Here is a 16,379-nt window from a genome sequence, read left to right as displayed (position 1 = left end):
AAGAGGGCTGAGGGACTCTTTTGGCTATTGTTTTTCTACACTGCCTCCCCCTCAGTCACCCTTTTCTCTCTTTTTTTTCCACTATTTTTTTTAAGGAGCTCACCGAGAAGGACAGCAGGCGTTTCTTTTTCTCTCCCCCCCCCCCCCTTCCATTCTAATCTGAGGATTTCACTTGCTCTTTTTCTCCCCTCTGAGACATTACTCTTGATTTCTTTCTGTCTTTAAGTAAAGCAGAAACGCAGGTTAAAAAGTTAGAGCACTAACATGCGGGGGGGGGGGGGGGGGGGGGGGGGGGGGTGGGGTTTGGGGGAAGAAAAGGAATAAAATCTTTGAACTATATCAGGTTTAGTAAAGGTCACCCTCCGGAGTCGTCTTCGGCTTTTTCCCTTCGCTAAATCCTCTATCGAAATGTCATAGTGAGTTAGACAGAGACAATAGCGAGTCACGGTGTGAGTGGAGCACGCTCGGCGGCTGTGAATAGGCCTTCGTAAGAGTAATTATACCTGTTTATTTGTTGCCGAGCTGATGAGAAATCCATCAAAGTCATATTATCTGGACATCAACAGCGTCTCTGGCTACTCGAGACAAAAGAAAAGGGGGGGAAATATATATTTGTGTATTCTCTTTTTTTGATTTCTATAGCCTTTTAGCTACGTCTGTTTGTGCCTTGAGGTGTAACAGTAGAAACAGCGGGACTCCCTGGTGTCACAGATATGTTTAAGGCCCTCATTTTCAATAGACACCGTATCATTACCGCCGGGCGTGGCACGATTCTGTGGTGGCGTACGTGTAGCACGGGAATCTTTCTGTACAAATTACCTGTCCACAAAATAGCCTTTCGGAAATGAATTGAAACGACGCTGCCATGGATACGGATCTGTAATTCTGGAAACCATCTACCTGCGTAAACACGGGAAAAGCGTCGTAAAGCCGTAACGTTACGTATGTATACGTATATGCTTTACGTACACGTATATAACATAACATGTTAGTCGTTAATTCTGCTTAAGAAGACACTAAAATGAGAGAAGAGGAAGGCTTGGAGTTGTGCTCCATTCGACGACCCCCTCACCCATTCGAAAACTTTTACCATGAGGGCCCTGGTATCAAAGGGAAACATAATCTACATAGCTAATGTCTCTCCCCCCAAATTCAAAGCTGCAATTTTTCTTTGCCCGGCAATCTGGAAACACTCTGGAGTTAATTACGACTGATTCGAAATGAACCGCACAAACAAAGGCCAGTCTATGTCCAGACAATTATACTGCATTAACCGGCTTAGAGCTTCCTGCTGATGTTGCCCGGGTTCTTCTGCCTCGCCTGCACGGCCGCCATTAACGAGGGCCGGCGCACAAGAATGTGTGACGACCTCTCGTGACACGGCGCAAACTTTCAGCCCGAGTCGCCACAAAGGGGAGAAGGTAATTAAGTTTGAAAGAAAAGAGCCCTCGCAACAAACAATGGTGCTGTGTCTCTGGAAGAGCGAGGGAGGGAGGTGGAAAGGGAGGGGAGAGTGAAAAAAAAAAGCGAAAGAGAGAGAAAAAGAAAAAGGAGAAAAATCATTAACATTCACAGGAACTGAGAGAGAGAGAGAAAGAGAAAGAGAGAGAGAGACAGCGAGAGAGCAGGGCTGAAAAGGGGAACACTCTGCTGGCTCTTTTTTCTGAGCAGGTTCTCTACTGGTCTTCCTCTTTAAGCCTTTTATTTCACCCCACATCTGGTTTCATGTCTTCTCTTTCTGGTGCCCATGTGATGGCAAATCATCGGTTATGACCCACCTCCACATCCTCCTCCTCCTCCTCCTCCTCCTCTTCTCTCTCTCTCTCTCTCTCTCTCTCTCTCCTAATGCACAGATTTGCAAAGTGAACTCCAACACTTTGCATTTTTTTTACTTCAATTACGCTTAGGGAGCGGAGAGCTGGAATATATCAAAAAATAAATAAATAAATAAATAAAAAATGCGTGCATCTGCTCGACCTGCTGAGACACATCAGCACTCTGTACTGTATATTCTGCAAAGAAAAAATGGCTCAAATGCAAATCAGTGCATTATCCTACTTTTTTAGCGTCCTCCTAACGCCTGTGAGGATTTGAGCTTAATTAGCTGAGAGGATATGTTATTTGGAGAGTACAGCACTTTAATGACCCATACACACGTGAGCACACACACACACACACACACACACACAGACACACACAGCGTCACGGAGACGCTCGCATTCTCACATTCATGTGAGAATGAATACACACGCTTATTCTCAAAGGAGGCACTGAGGAAAATTAGCACTGGTTACTCTCTTATTCATCAGCTTGATGTTGAAATGGACTCGTGATGTCCTCACATGTGCACATATGTTTACTTTCTGCTTTGACAGGGGAAAAATTGTCTCAGCTTTTTTTTGTGTGCGTGTGTGTGTGTGTGTGTGTGTGTGTGTGTGTGTGTGTGTTTTCCATGCTCAACGAGAAAGAATCTAATTGCAGCTTTGCCAGTCTCATGCTCCGTAATCACCCTCTCTTTGTCTAGTCCATGCAAAGCAGGATTAGAATTAAAATGATGACTGACTAATCCCTTGATTTCCCTGTGCTAAATAAATATTAATCTACTGGTCAATCGTGCCTTTGTAAAGGATGAAATGCATAGGATATGAAAGTGCTTGGACCGGTTATGGAAATCGTCTGCTTTACATGCGCCGTGTCTTCTTCGACGTTTTTTAAGTGGAATTAATATTCACTGAGGATCCCAAACTCGGGATGATTTCGGGAAGACGCGAATTAATCCGGGTTTTCGGATTAACCGATCGGGTTTTTATTCGCGAGCGACCTGGAATGAAGAGAAGTGTTTGTGGACTTTGCCAGCTATGTACACTACGGCCGGGCCAGACGTGCTGCTGTTGGACAGAGCATGCAGATAACTGAGCAAACATGGACCATATGCCTGCCAGGGACACACACACACACACACACACACACACTTATACACACACTGACACACACTCTCTCTCACTCTTTGTCCATTCAACGTCACATATTTCACGATCTCGTCTCATAAAAGCAAGCCGATATTTATTTTCAATTGTTTAGCTATAACCAGCTCCTTGCTCCTACATGCTAGCGTTCAGGCCTCTCTACTCCAGCCCCGTCACCGCTCTCCCAACGTCTCTTTTAAACATGAGCACGGGAAGCCATTTATTTATTTATTTATTTATTCATTTTAAATCGGAGGCGCTTGGCTGATTTTGACATGTCTTTTTTTTTTTCCACAAGAAACAATAAAGGTTTAAAGTTCAAGGCCCTTCGGTAAAGGCGGTGACTCTCTGACTCTCGGTCCTGTAATTATCCGGTATTATAAACATAATCACAGGCCAGGTATCCCTGCACACATTCCAGACCTGTTAGCTAGACGCCGAATCGGACGATTCCGCACCAAAATATTTCAAAACACGTAAAATAAAGGCGCTCCGTACAGACACGACGGACGTGAGCTGACCCGGTGATATCTCTCATTTCTGGAGACAGAGAATTACTAATTAACTGGGCTTATATTTAATTAGAGAGCGCTCCAAATGAACTTTAGACCAAAGGCATTTGCTTTTTAAACAAACGTCGTACTGACAGCTGTTGCGAGTTTACCCTTTGTGAAAAAAAAAAAAAAATGTTTTCAGTGCCATTGTGGGGTCGATGCTTCGTTTGGCGAGAGCTCGAGTGTTCCTTTTGAAAATTGTACATTTTAATTGGATTCCACTCCAAACAAACAACTGTCATGTGTAATTAGCCTGGGCTTAGATTAGGACCGCAATATTCCATTATCAAATCAACCTGAATGTCACGCAGCGTACCGGCCCAACTGGCTCGGGCCCAGTTGACTTCAACAAATCAGTCACGGCGTCCCATTTACTTCCTAAAAGAGCCAGAAATAAACAACTCACTAAAATATAATCGCTTTTTTTTTTTTTTTTTGCTTCTTCCGCTAACGTTTAATTCGTTAATTTAATGCTTTGCGTAAGGAAAGAGGAGAAGAGAGAAAAAAGAAGATTTGTGTGTTAGATGAAAAGGGCATGGAGGATGAAAGCTATTTGAGTCGCGGTAATGAAGAGCAACGTTAAAAAAGAGCTGCTGATTTTTCACCGTCGGTGCCATTTGAAGGTCCGGTCCGGGCCTGAAACATCATCAGAGAACGGAAGGCCACTGTGTTTTATGTGTCTCGGCTCGTGGAAAAGGCCCGAATAAGACGTTAGGGGGGATTTTAAGGTCAATGAGAAGTTGGAAGAGAAAACAAAGCCTGCGTCAGCATAACCGCCAGTTAATTAAGGCAAAGAAAACACATTATTTCTAAAGTCCGAGAAGTTAATACGCGGGACTTGTTTCGCTGTGAAATGCCATGTGGTAATAAGCAAGAAATCTAAAAAATGCAAATCAAATGTCCATATATACACACACACACACACACACAGTATAACAGCACATATCCCTTCATCATACTGGAAGGGCTTGGCGTGGAAAATATACTTTACCCCACTCCCTTGACCTCTTCCTCTAATTTTAAGCTTTCTGCTCCGGGTTTTTTTTTTTTTTTTTTTTTTACATATCGCTTGATCTTTGCATGGGCCTCTGATTTGATTTTATTAACAACCACCCCGAGTGACCTCAATTTCCCATAATGGCTTTTTCATACATTTTCTGTGCATCTCCGCCTGTTACGCTTCTGAACTTTCAATACTCTCTGCGATTATCCACATCTTCAGCACGGTCGCGGTGAAACTTTTCCTAAAAGCCAAAACTATATTCAAGAAACATGCTTCATCATTCAGAACAATCCTCCCTGGCTCTGGCTTTTTATTTTTCTATTTATTTTTATTTTTTTGCCTGGACTCTTTGACGCAAACTGCACCAACCGTTCATTTTCTCCAACCGCTTTCCCCGTCATTAGACCTGCTGACAAGGTGACCGACTGTGGCACCTCCGACACCTCCGCTACAAAGCGTCCATCTTTAAAGCAAATAATTAGAGATGATTCCAGTGCAGATGCCAGACTGCTGCAGTGAGACAGGATATGAGAAGTCTAGCATTAAATAAATACTTCTGTGGAGACGGCAGCTGCTTCTTCTGACCTCAGGCCTAAAACACAAACAGTGGGGCAGGGTTCGTGTCTGGAAAGCTGCTTGTTTCTCCATAAACACACGCACACACACACACACATGTGGCATGGCCGTGCTAATATCCCCAGCTCATTGTCCTGAGCTAACTAAGCATCATGAATATTAATGAGGGCAGACTCTCACTTATTTGTTTACGTAAGGCACGACTGGTCATCCATATTCAATTACGGTCTCATCGCTCTTCTCAGAGGGAATAATCAGCTCGCTATATGCAGATGGGATTGGACAAGAAGGTGCATGAACATATGTTGGAATATTTCACGTCTCTGGGAAATGCCATCTGCCCCACAGGTCACTGATCTGAACTGCACCCTTTCAGACGAGGGCAAAGGGCTTTGAACTTATTTCGAGTATGATGATATCCATAAAACAAACAGTGACACGAATCTGCCTGCAACAGCGAACAGGAGTGAACTGTCAGGCTCTCGATTTAAAATTCCAGTGCTTCGGTGAATCGATCGACAGTGGGAAGGACTCGAACGCCAAACTGACTCGGAATTTCAGGTGAATTTTAAAACATCTGTCTATAGATAATAAACCAAGAACATACAGATGTCTGTTTTATTTATGCAGAGATCCCAAAATATAGGCTTGATGTTCGAGGAAAATGACAATGATTTCCCCACCTCCAAACACACACACGCACACACACACACACACACGTGTGCCAAGTAGCCCCTGAGCTGCTAGCATCCTCCGCTGTCAGGAGGCTTTGCTAATGAAAGAAAACCCCGCCATCCAAGACATGCTTGGGTTCTCAACCCTGATTGGTCGACGCAGGCCCGGCGCGCTCTCTGCCATGGCAGCGGGGAGGGTGGTGCTCTCCGATTAAACGAGTGCAGCATCTCTCTCTCTCTTTCCTTAACCTCACAGGATTTCATACACAGCTCTGGGCCAAATGATTAACATACATGGTCCATCATGTTGATCTCGGCGCATAATTCCCTTTTCAACCGGAATAAAGGCATGAATGTTGCATGCGCTATTTCTTACACACACACACACACACACACACACACGCCACAATTTTTTCTTTCTCTCTCTCTCTCTCTTTTTTTTAAATATCCTGTACAAGAGGCTTCATGCCAAGTGGGAGAAAGCATGAGAAGAAGAAGAAGAAGAAGAAGAAGAAGAAGAAGAAGAAGGAAAAAATCCCCAGCTCCTAGACGAGACGTGGGGGCCGACAGAAAAAGTAATGTGATCCCTACTGGCCGAAGACCAAGAGCAACAAAAACATTTAGATAACCGTGTTCAATAATGAAAGTTTTCAGTGAGGACAGAAATTACATTTCCTCACGATAACAAGGCCTTCCCATAACAAGGCTCGCAAAAACGTCCGAAACGCCCGTGTCCTCATCACTCATGCACGCTTGCACGTCGGGGGCCATCGGTAATTCTATTAGCTTCCTCTTTTACGAAGGCAGAGGCGTTTTAACAGCATCCATGCTACAGGGGACAAAGAGAGGGAGGACTCTCCTACGCGTACGCCATTCGATTGGCGACAAGTCAACATCTGGTAAAGCGTGTCGGTGCGCCAGCTCGTCCAGTCGAGACATTAAAGCATGACCTATCTGACTGAGAAGGGCTTCTACTAAAATGCAGACCGAGTCCGTCCTCTGTGCCGCGTTCCCCTTTCGCAGGGGTTAAACCGGGGGACGTCGCTACCCTTCATGATGACGTCAAAGCCAAGTTCCTGTCTCTCTGCTGGAAATATTAATGCTGAGGGAAGAAGAAATCGCTTCAACAGCACGTGGGGTTTTCTCTTGTCAAGTCAAGCGTTTTAAATCTAGCATCTTTCTTCTTTTAAAAAAAAAATGAAAGAATAATCACACATACGCTTTCGTATTTTATCAATAAAAACGCCTCGATGAGATTTAATACCTGCAATATTGAGTGCCCGGCCTTCCTATTGTGTCTAAACGCTGCTGCATAAACCAGCCAGACCCTCTATTTACTAGCGGAGAGAGGGGGCCATTACCATACATATTACTTCACGTAATGACAAAATCTGCAGGCATCTTGGGAGGCTCCTGGAATATGAAGCCGTGTGCTTGTTGTCTTGAGTTCTCGACAAACGCATCTTTAGGGAGAGCTGGCCCAGAAATAAAGAGAGAGGCAGGCAGCGTTTTCGCTCGGCTTTCATCTCAGTCACTCAGTCATCCATTCAGTGGGCCATTCAAAGCCACTGTGCATTATGCAAAAAAATGCTAATCCTTTTCCGATGCTTTCACACTTGTACAAACCCCCATTCCCCCCAGTGAAAAGCAATTATATCAGTTTACATTTCTGTCAAAAAACAGGATTAATGCAGGAGTACTAGCAATGCAGAGGGTATCCCCCCCCCTACTAGCTAACGGAAACTAGAGATTATTCTAGACGCCGCTCTCTTTCCTCCTCTTACCTCAAAAAAAAAAAAAAAAAAAAAAAAAAAACGTGGAGAGGCTCTAAGAATGTTATTTAATTAGCTGAAGGAAAAAGAAGAGAGTTTTAGTTGCTGTGGAAACTCTTCCATGACCCGACCTTCCCTTCGCCAAGGCCTGAGCAGAATGAGATCCAGTCTGGTCTTTTAATCTGAAACAAATTATGGAAGAATGTTGCCAGGTTGGATGATCCCATCTGCAGTCTCGTTGTCTCTCTGCGCTCGTACGTCAGGCGCCATGACAAACGAGACGAGGAAAAGGAAGACCACCCCTTTTCCCCCGCCCCCCCTTCCCCCCTCCCAGAGCTGAGATTTGCATATGCAAATTCCCGCACAAGGGAAGCGTGTATAAACAAGTGTCATTGTGAGGCGGATTACTCTGGGATGTGTATTTTAAAATAAATAAATAAATAAATAAATAAATCTTTTTAAAGGACGGGTGGCTGTATACAGGGCCATTAGTCAGCACAATTAACCCTGTCTCCGTAGAGACTAATGAAATTTTGCTATGGTATGACTTAAATTAGATTGCTGGTTATGCGTTTCCACAATCCAACTCCGAATCCATTATTTGCCCCAGGAACAATGAGGCGTTTGTGCTCGGCTGATCTGTGCCAGCTGAACAAACCCTCTGAGCTGACAATTTGCATATGTTAATATAATTAAGCGCTAATTACACGAAACTCGCACGCATTCACTCACACTTTCCGCGGGCGCTGCGGAGCTCGAACCTAATCCGAGCGTTTAACCCTTCGACGGCCGCTGAGCGAGGAAGAGGAAGGGATGGAGGGGGCCTCGGCCTTGTCCGTAATGGCCTCGGGGCTGACACCAAACGGCCCCCGCTTAATACATTAAGCCAGCTCCTGACTTCTCAGCTTTCTCCAGAGCGGAGCGTGCTCTGCAGCCTCCTAACCGGACCAAATTCAATTGGGCCTGCAACAAAAGCCCCACAGTTCCTCCGCCAACAATGTGATAATTTTCTCAACGCTGTCCGTGGAATCATCAGGACCGCAGACACACAAACCGAGAGACACTGGTGGTCTTTATTAAACATGCAGCACGAGGCAAATCCACATCAAGCACAAACAAATCACTCAGCACTCGCGTTTCCTGACGAGCCAGCACTCGGTGATGAGTGCCATGCGCCCCCGCCTTAAAATTAAAAATAAGTCATGTTTGATGTTCGATTTGACAGGTATAACTTAAACATGTCTCACACGCACTGACAAACATTTCCTTAGCAAAACAGACAAGGAGAAGTTCCTCATAACATCACACCCAGATGTGCGACGATGTGCGGATTTTCAGACGGTAAAGGAATCTTTAAGGAAATCAAACAGCCGTGGTCAGATTAAAAGAGGCCTTTGTCCTCATCTGTCTGGATTTCTTTTAGCAGGCTAAATTAAGCGAGTCTCTTCAAAAGGTGTAAGATGAGCCAAATGGGAGGTGGGGGGGCGTGGGGGGGGGGGGGGGGGGGGAGAGAAAAAAATGTTCTATCGCATCTGAAATTCGTGCAGCTGTGCAGAATGTAGTCCAGATGGTGCAGGAGGAACGGGGGAAAAAACAAACACCTGATGACGGACAGCGAAAGCTTAGAGGATCACGATAACGCTGGGGTTAAAGAAAACAGAAATAAACCTTTCAACTGCTCCACTGTACACGACAGAGCGTAATGAATTTCCACAGACGCAAATGTAATAACACACCATTTTTTGTGTTTTCGGAGCCTGAGGTTTCGAGCCGTTGCTAAATGCTTAGTATCGTGCTAAAGCAAAAGCTGTATTTTTTTGCTGAGTGCTTCTTAAAAGGCCTTTAAAGGAAAATATACACTACACACGTTTCCCGAAGGAGGGGGAAAAACATCAGTAGGGAATGGACGTCTTTTGTTTATTCATGGAGCGTTCAGAGATATGTGCATACATTATGTGTGTGTGTGTGTGTGTGTGTGTGTGTGTGTCTGTGAGTGTGTGTGGAAAGCTCGTGCTTAATTATCAGAGCAATGTTTTAACGTTCGACCAGATCTACGGTCATCACCGAGCCCCTAAGCCAAGCCGAGTGTGTTCATGCCACAAAGGCAGAGGTTGTCGAGCCTTGTGCACTGCCATGGGATTTTCAGTGTTGAACAGGCTTGTAGCAACCGTCGCCGCTGTGGGGGATTTTAAATCATCCGGCCTCTTCCATTAGACTCCGGACTCATTGAGGTGGAAACCATAAAATATGAGGAAGGGAAATTTAATCCTTGAAATATTGATTTGCACATTAATATGGTATATGCAGAGGGAAATCTGGCTTGGTGGAAACGACACATTTTCCCACCCTGAGCCAATCGCACCGCAGAAACACGTCTGAATATCAGGAGGCGTTACAGGCCAGGCTTGGATAGTTCTAATTCGGATTTAACCCGAAATGCTCTACGAGGTCCTTGTCTAACAAATATGCAGATTTCCAAGCGACAAAACAGCACTCTGAGCAAATCCACGGGCCACGTTAGTGCCACACGTTGCCTAAATGTGTGTCAAGCAAGCACTTGGAATAACGGCTAGCATTTCAGCAAATATTAACATCATCTTCTCTGACTAACATTTTGCATATGCGTTATGAACGTTTAGGGAAATACAATCTGATGTGGCCGGATTTACATAATTAGCTCTTTGGAAGCTGAATGCTGTTGCTAGTACACAAACGATCACGAAAGATCACTGTAGGGTCGAGCCAATGACACAAAGCAAACGAGTACTGCGAGAAAAAAAATCTTAAAATAATACTGTAACCTGAGAGATAAGAGGGGGGAAATCTTCCGGGATAAAAACTAACACAGAGCTTTATGTACTCTGTGCAGTCAAAGATATAGAAATACTAATATAACGAATAATGTAAGAGCTACAATAATAATAACAATAGCAATAATAATAATAATAATAATAATAATAATAATAATAATAATAATAATACCTACAAGAACATTTGTAAATATAGGCTATTCAAAGCAATCCAGAATTACAACCAAATCTAAAGATAGGCAGGAAACATATGCAGTGCTTATATGCAGAATAAAAAGATGTCGCATAACGCGGGTAAAGAAATTGTTTGTTGTTGTTGTTTTTTAATCGAGATAAATAAAAGTTAAAGATTCTTGCAGTGCATAAAGCATGAGCATTTTTGATCATGTATGGATCAAATCACACACCGATCACACTCACTCACTCACTCTCTCTCTCTCTCACACACACACACACACACACACACACACACACTGAAACACAGCCCCGGCTCTCTGCCGGTTTTTATCCTGCGCTCTCCTGATCGATCCCGGCGTGTCACCGTCGCCCCGTTTCCAATCGGAGCCGAGAACCTCAAACTGGCCCGCAAGCAACGGCGCACACACACACAAACACACACACACACACAGACTCCATCCTTGGCTCTGGTCTCGTAAAGCAAAGCCACTGAAAACTTGGCGAGCGTAAAGCTGAGGACAATAACGGTAACGCGGAAAACACCGAGATGCCTACACGGAACAAGAGGATGAAACTGAAAACAAAAAGAGAAATGGTAGCCTACCCTAAAAACACGGAAGCGGGCGCGTGTGTGTGTGTTTGTGTGTAAGAGAGAGAGAGAGAGAGAGAGAGAGAGAGAGAGAGAGAGAACCGTCGCGGTGCGTTTTTGGGTCGGGGGATTTTTCCGAACTCTTGATTTTTTTCTTACACAAAAACATTTTGTTTTTCTAGTTCTTTCTTTGTTTTTTTGTTGGTGTTTTGTTCTTGTCTCTGTCTTTGACACAGGCCACCGGAACGCCAGGTACAAGCTACTCAATGACATGGGAGTACATTTTTAGGACGCAGAAACACACCGGGAACTATTTGGAGTGTGCAAAAGCGGTCTCCTGTCCTAAAGGTTTTTGGTTCTGCCACATGGTGCACCTCAGCGGTGCTTCTGAAGAAGCGACATGCACATAGATCATACACAAAAGCGCAGTGTTCGTCCGTCCTGCTCTGTTTCTCCTGCATACAGACAAAGTCATAGCGGATCGGAGTGTGAACATCTAGATTCGGGGTTTTAAAGCACGAGCGCATTTAACGATAAAATTGTTTAAAAAAAAAAAAAAAAAAAAAAAAAACACCAAAAAAAGTTCTGTAGTGTCACTCGAGGCTACAGGAGAGTATCTGATCCGTGACAGCTCTCAAACAAGGCAACTAGTATCTCTAGTCTGCACACGCTATGCTGAACCGCGGAATAACGCTACACTTTAAAAGAAGAAGAAGAAGAAGATCAATAGCCGGTTTGTACACCAACTACTCCGTGAAAGTTGTGGATTATTAAAAACAAACAAACAAAAAAAACTTACTCGTCCCCCCCGCAGCTTCCTCCACTTCTTCTCGCGAAATGTTCTGGTTTTTCGAAGAAAATCACATCCAATGGAGAGCGAAAGTTGGTAACAAAAAAAGGAGAAAAACTCAATAATCCTCCAAGTATCTTGGAAAAAAATATATGCGTACCCAGCCGTAAATAAGGACCGGCTGAGAAAAAGAAACAGATATAGATAGATAAATAGACAGATAGAAAGAGATAGATAGATAGATAGAGAGAGAGAGAGGGAGAGAGAGAGAGAGTCGATCCTCTGGGTCCGCTCGGTAAAAGCCGCGCCGACGGCCGCCTCGCGCTTTCGGTTGTGTGGCGACAGAGAGGGGGGTCTCAGGGAAAAAAGGAGGGTCGGAAATGAAAATCCGATATGTCTTTATTCGGCTAATTATTACGGTTTAAGCCCTGTGTGTTTTTTTTTAAAGGAAAAAAAATGGCTGATTAAGTTGAGTGCGCATGTCTGTGTGTGTCTATTCCCGATATGCACTCTGGTAATGAGAGAGAGAAAGAGAGAGAGGGAGAGGGAGGGAGGGGGAGAGAGAGAGAGGGAGAGAGAGAGAGAGAGAGAGGGAGGCGTAATTAGTGAGGTGATCAACAGTCTCCGCATTGCAAACGACGCGCTGGTGCAACTTGGTGAAGGAGATTCAGACTATCGCGATACCTACGTCCGGTCTAAAGGGGGGGCCATGGAGATGGAGGTGGGCGAACACAAACAGCAATCTGATGAACATCCTCTACAACAATAAGAGCACTTTTAGAAGTCATTACTGTTTAAAATAATAATAATAATAATAATAGAATTAAATAAAAGATGACGTTATTATAAAGGGGCGAAAAAATCATCATACAAGACGAGGCGGATTGCTCGACACATGCTCGTTTTAACCCAGCAAAATATCTCCAGCTCACAAATATAAACGCTCCAGATAATCATTTTCACATATTTCAGATGTTCCACGATCAAATAATCATGAGCACAACAACAACAAAACATATCTCAGTGTTAATGACGTGTGTGTATGAGAGAGAGAGAGAGAGAGAGAGAGAGAGAGAGAGAGAGAGAGAGAGAGAGAGAAGGGCAGAAATGATCATGAATACGAATAATGGAGAAGATAAATATATCATTATGAACAGGCCTGATGCTTTATTAGGACTGCAGTTTGTTTTTCTGTGTCTAAATAATGTTTTTTTTAGGGGAAAAACGAGTAGGTGAGATTTGATCTGAGTCACTTTTATAAGTCAAATATATTTTAAATAACTGAGTTAAATACTGTGATGGAAGAACAAGTACGTTTATATTTTACATCAAATAAAACCAGAGTGCATTTTCTATATAATGTAGTCCAGCTGGAAATAGTGCAGCAATGCAGATCAATGACACCAACTACAATTCCTTTTTACTGTTACCTTTCTGTTTATGTTACATAAACCAGGCTACAGGCTTGATACTTAATCCATAAATGCTAATACTGAAAAGGATCAATAACTCAAGCAAGTTTCATGGCAAACTTCAAAACAAAACAAGCCTCCAAAAATAATCTACAGCAACAAAAAAAAAAGAAAGAAAGAAAGAAAGAAAGAAGGAAAGAATGAAGAAAGAAAAAAAGAAAGAAAAAGAAGTAAAGCTCGGTATTCACATCCTTAAAGATTTAGATCATGCCAAGACTCATGACTCGGGTTCTCTGTCTGCTTTTGGTCTCCAAATGCTGAAGGAAGCAGAGAGAGAGACCGGCTCCGCTTTGTGGGGGAAAAAATCGAAGGCGCTTTGAGTTGAGCTGGGGATCTCATGGTCAGGAGAAGCGATGGGGTCGGTGATAAGGATGCTGTGAGCTGTGCAGGGAAAGCGCGTGCCCTCGGACCGCCATGTCTGGACTTTACGGGTCTTTTGGTCAGCGGAGGCGTGAACTCTTTTGGCCCCGAGATCCAGGTTATTTTTATTTTTTTTTGTTAAACACCGATGGGGGCAACTGATCCGACTACAGCCATACACACCGGCACGACGGGCATCTGGAGATTCATGAACACACGGAGAGATAGACTTTATTTTATTTTATTTTATTTTGAACTACAAACGCCCAAAAACGTGACGCCGCAAAGCCCATTTCTCAGGTTTGCATTTCCGCTGAGGACTTTCAAACTTGCCGATTTTTAAAGGACTCACGTATTTTGCATGTAATTTACATTGCATCGTTGCATGCATTTTGACGGATGATGCTGTGCACGTGGCTGGTGTTTACCCCCCCCCCCCCCCTTTTAATTCTCTAATTCTCTTTCTCTCGAATGTTTTTTCTTCTTCTTTTTTCTGATGAAATGGAGAAAGTAAGTCGAATTTAAAAGGCTGATAGCTCTCATGTGCACTCCCGAATCCAAGCCTCCACCTTTCCCGACTTTCCCTGCTCCTATACTGCTTCTGTTTCTATTTCCATTTCATATCAGCGTTTAAACAAACATTATGTTAACGTAACGCTTTTTTTTTTTTTTAATGAATATTATCATGAATCTTACATGCATAAGTTAATGTCTGTTCAAAGCATGTGCGGTGGTGTGTCTTTTTTTTTTTTTTTTTTTTTAAAGAATGAAGTAAAATCAATGTCGTTGCATTTAAATCAGTGAAACTGTATGGTGTGTGTGTGTGTGTGTGTGTGTGTGTGTGTGTGTGTGTGTGTGTGTGTGTGTTATGACAGCGGTAAATGATTTGTAAAGTTTTAGAATTGTAATAGCATTTCCTATAATTAGAAGAAAAACTGAATGTCTAAATTATATCAGTCCCGTTTATTTTTTGTTCATAGTATTAGTATTATGAGCATGCTTATTGTTAGGATTGTTAAGTAGACATCATAATAGCGGAGCTCTGATTTGTTTCTACATTACACTACATTACATTACACACGACTAGCGTGTGTTTTGTTTCTAACATGACGGTTCAGTCGGGTTCTGTGAGTAAAGTTTCGGGGTGGGTTCTAAGTGCCTGGCGCCCTCTGGGGAGGGAGAGGTCACGTTTGGACACTTTCTGACCCCCTGCACTACAGAAACAATCCGAAACAAAAACAGAAGACCAACAAAGCGACTAAAGTCAGCAGTAAAAAAAAAAAAAAAAAAAAGAACAACAACAACAAAAGCTCAGCACACAAGCAAAGCCTCGGAGAGCTATCCTTAAAGACTAGAGGGAACAATAAATATTTCTATTTAAAATAAAAATAAGAAAGTAATCACAAATATATTTGTATAAATATTTAATAAATAAATAAATAAACAAATACCTAACATTTTTTCCTAAACAAAAGACTCTGAATGACTTAAGAATAAAATATCTCATAGATGAACACGACATCTTTAATGAGTAAACATCGATTTGTTTACCTAAATAAATCCTAATATTAAAAGAAAAAAATATATATCCAAGTTAAAGATTTCAACAAAAGAACAAAAGCGTGGCAAATCGCTCCGATAATAAAGTGTCCCGTGAAGCGATCTCATAAAATCTGAGCAAAAATGTCCACCATCGAGGCAATCTTCCCCAAAAAACGCGTGCGTAAAACCACAAAACCATATCGTGTACTCATGCAACAACAACAACAGCAGCAGCAGCAGCAGCAACAAAAGCTGCAATTATTATTATTATTACTATGTTTTTCACTTCATATAAAGTGTAAAGTGCATCCCCAGCAGAAGAGAGAATAAAAGCTGAAAGCGGGACTACCTGTGGTGGTGGTGGAGGAGGAGGAGATGCCGCTCTCCTGGCTCTCCGAGGCTCCGCTTACGGCAGCATATGGAAACTCTTTAGAAAAATGCCTACATTTGGCACATTGTCATTGCAAAGAGAGGAGCGGCGCGATGCCGTTACAGCAGGAAAAAAAGGGCCGATAAATTGAGGGGGGTGATCGGGCTCTGCCTCCCTCCCCTGCCGACTTATCCAACTTTAATTTAATACGCCACAATCATCCTGAGATTGCGCGTAATTCCAGCGCGTTTTAATGAGCAGGAAGGACGCGCACGAGGTTTGTTTTTGTCAGGACCCCCCATCCCCCCCCCCCCCCCCCCCCCCCCCCCCTTAAAGTACAAGACAATAACATTTCTATTTTCTATGCCGTCATGGTAATATTTGATTCATTTATTAACATGCATGTTGCAACATTTCTACTTCTACCTTCCAGGAAGTATACACGCTAAATACTGAGAAACACACACATGCTCACACACACACACATGCTCACACAAGGCCAATCCGTGATGCAGCTGTAAAAATCGAGAGTCACAAATGCTTGTTTGTAAAACAGTGGACCTGAAATCGGTGTATCGGGACGTTTGGATCGATGGTATAAGCGGAAATCGATGTGCGACACCGGGCTGTGCGTTCACCAGAAACGCAGCAATAATGAGACGGAGCGGGATAAAGGGAAGAAGGGGGAAAAGAGGAAGAAGAAGAAGAAGAAGAAGAAGAAGAA

The 16,379-nt window shown here is 43.2% G+C and overlaps 1 protein-coding gene across 2 annotated transcripts in view; it reads right to left on the bottom strand.

Annotated features, from left to right (window-relative positions):
- The window catches only part of zfhx4 (zinc finger homeobox 4), a 74,205-nt gene extending 62,154 nt beyond the window's left edge, over nucleotides 1-12,051 (bottom strand). For both annotated transcript variants that reach the window (XM_053674741.1, XM_053674742.1), the window contains exon 1: nucleotides 11,921-12,051. The gene's annotated coding sequence lies outside the window, so the exon portion shown is untranslated. The remainder of the gene's footprint in view (nucleotides 1-11,920) is intronic.
- Nucleotides 12,052-16,379: the final 4,328 nt, after the last annotated feature.

The sequence above is a fragment of the Ictalurus punctatus genome, chromosome 23 (assembly GCF_001660625.3).
Source record: "Ictalurus punctatus breed USDA103 chromosome 23, Coco_2.0, whole genome shotgun sequence".
NCBI lineage: Eukaryota > Metazoa > Chordata > Actinopteri > Siluriformes > Ictaluridae > Ictalurus > Ictalurus punctatus.
This window is presented reverse-complemented; position numbering and strand designations above follow the sequence as displayed.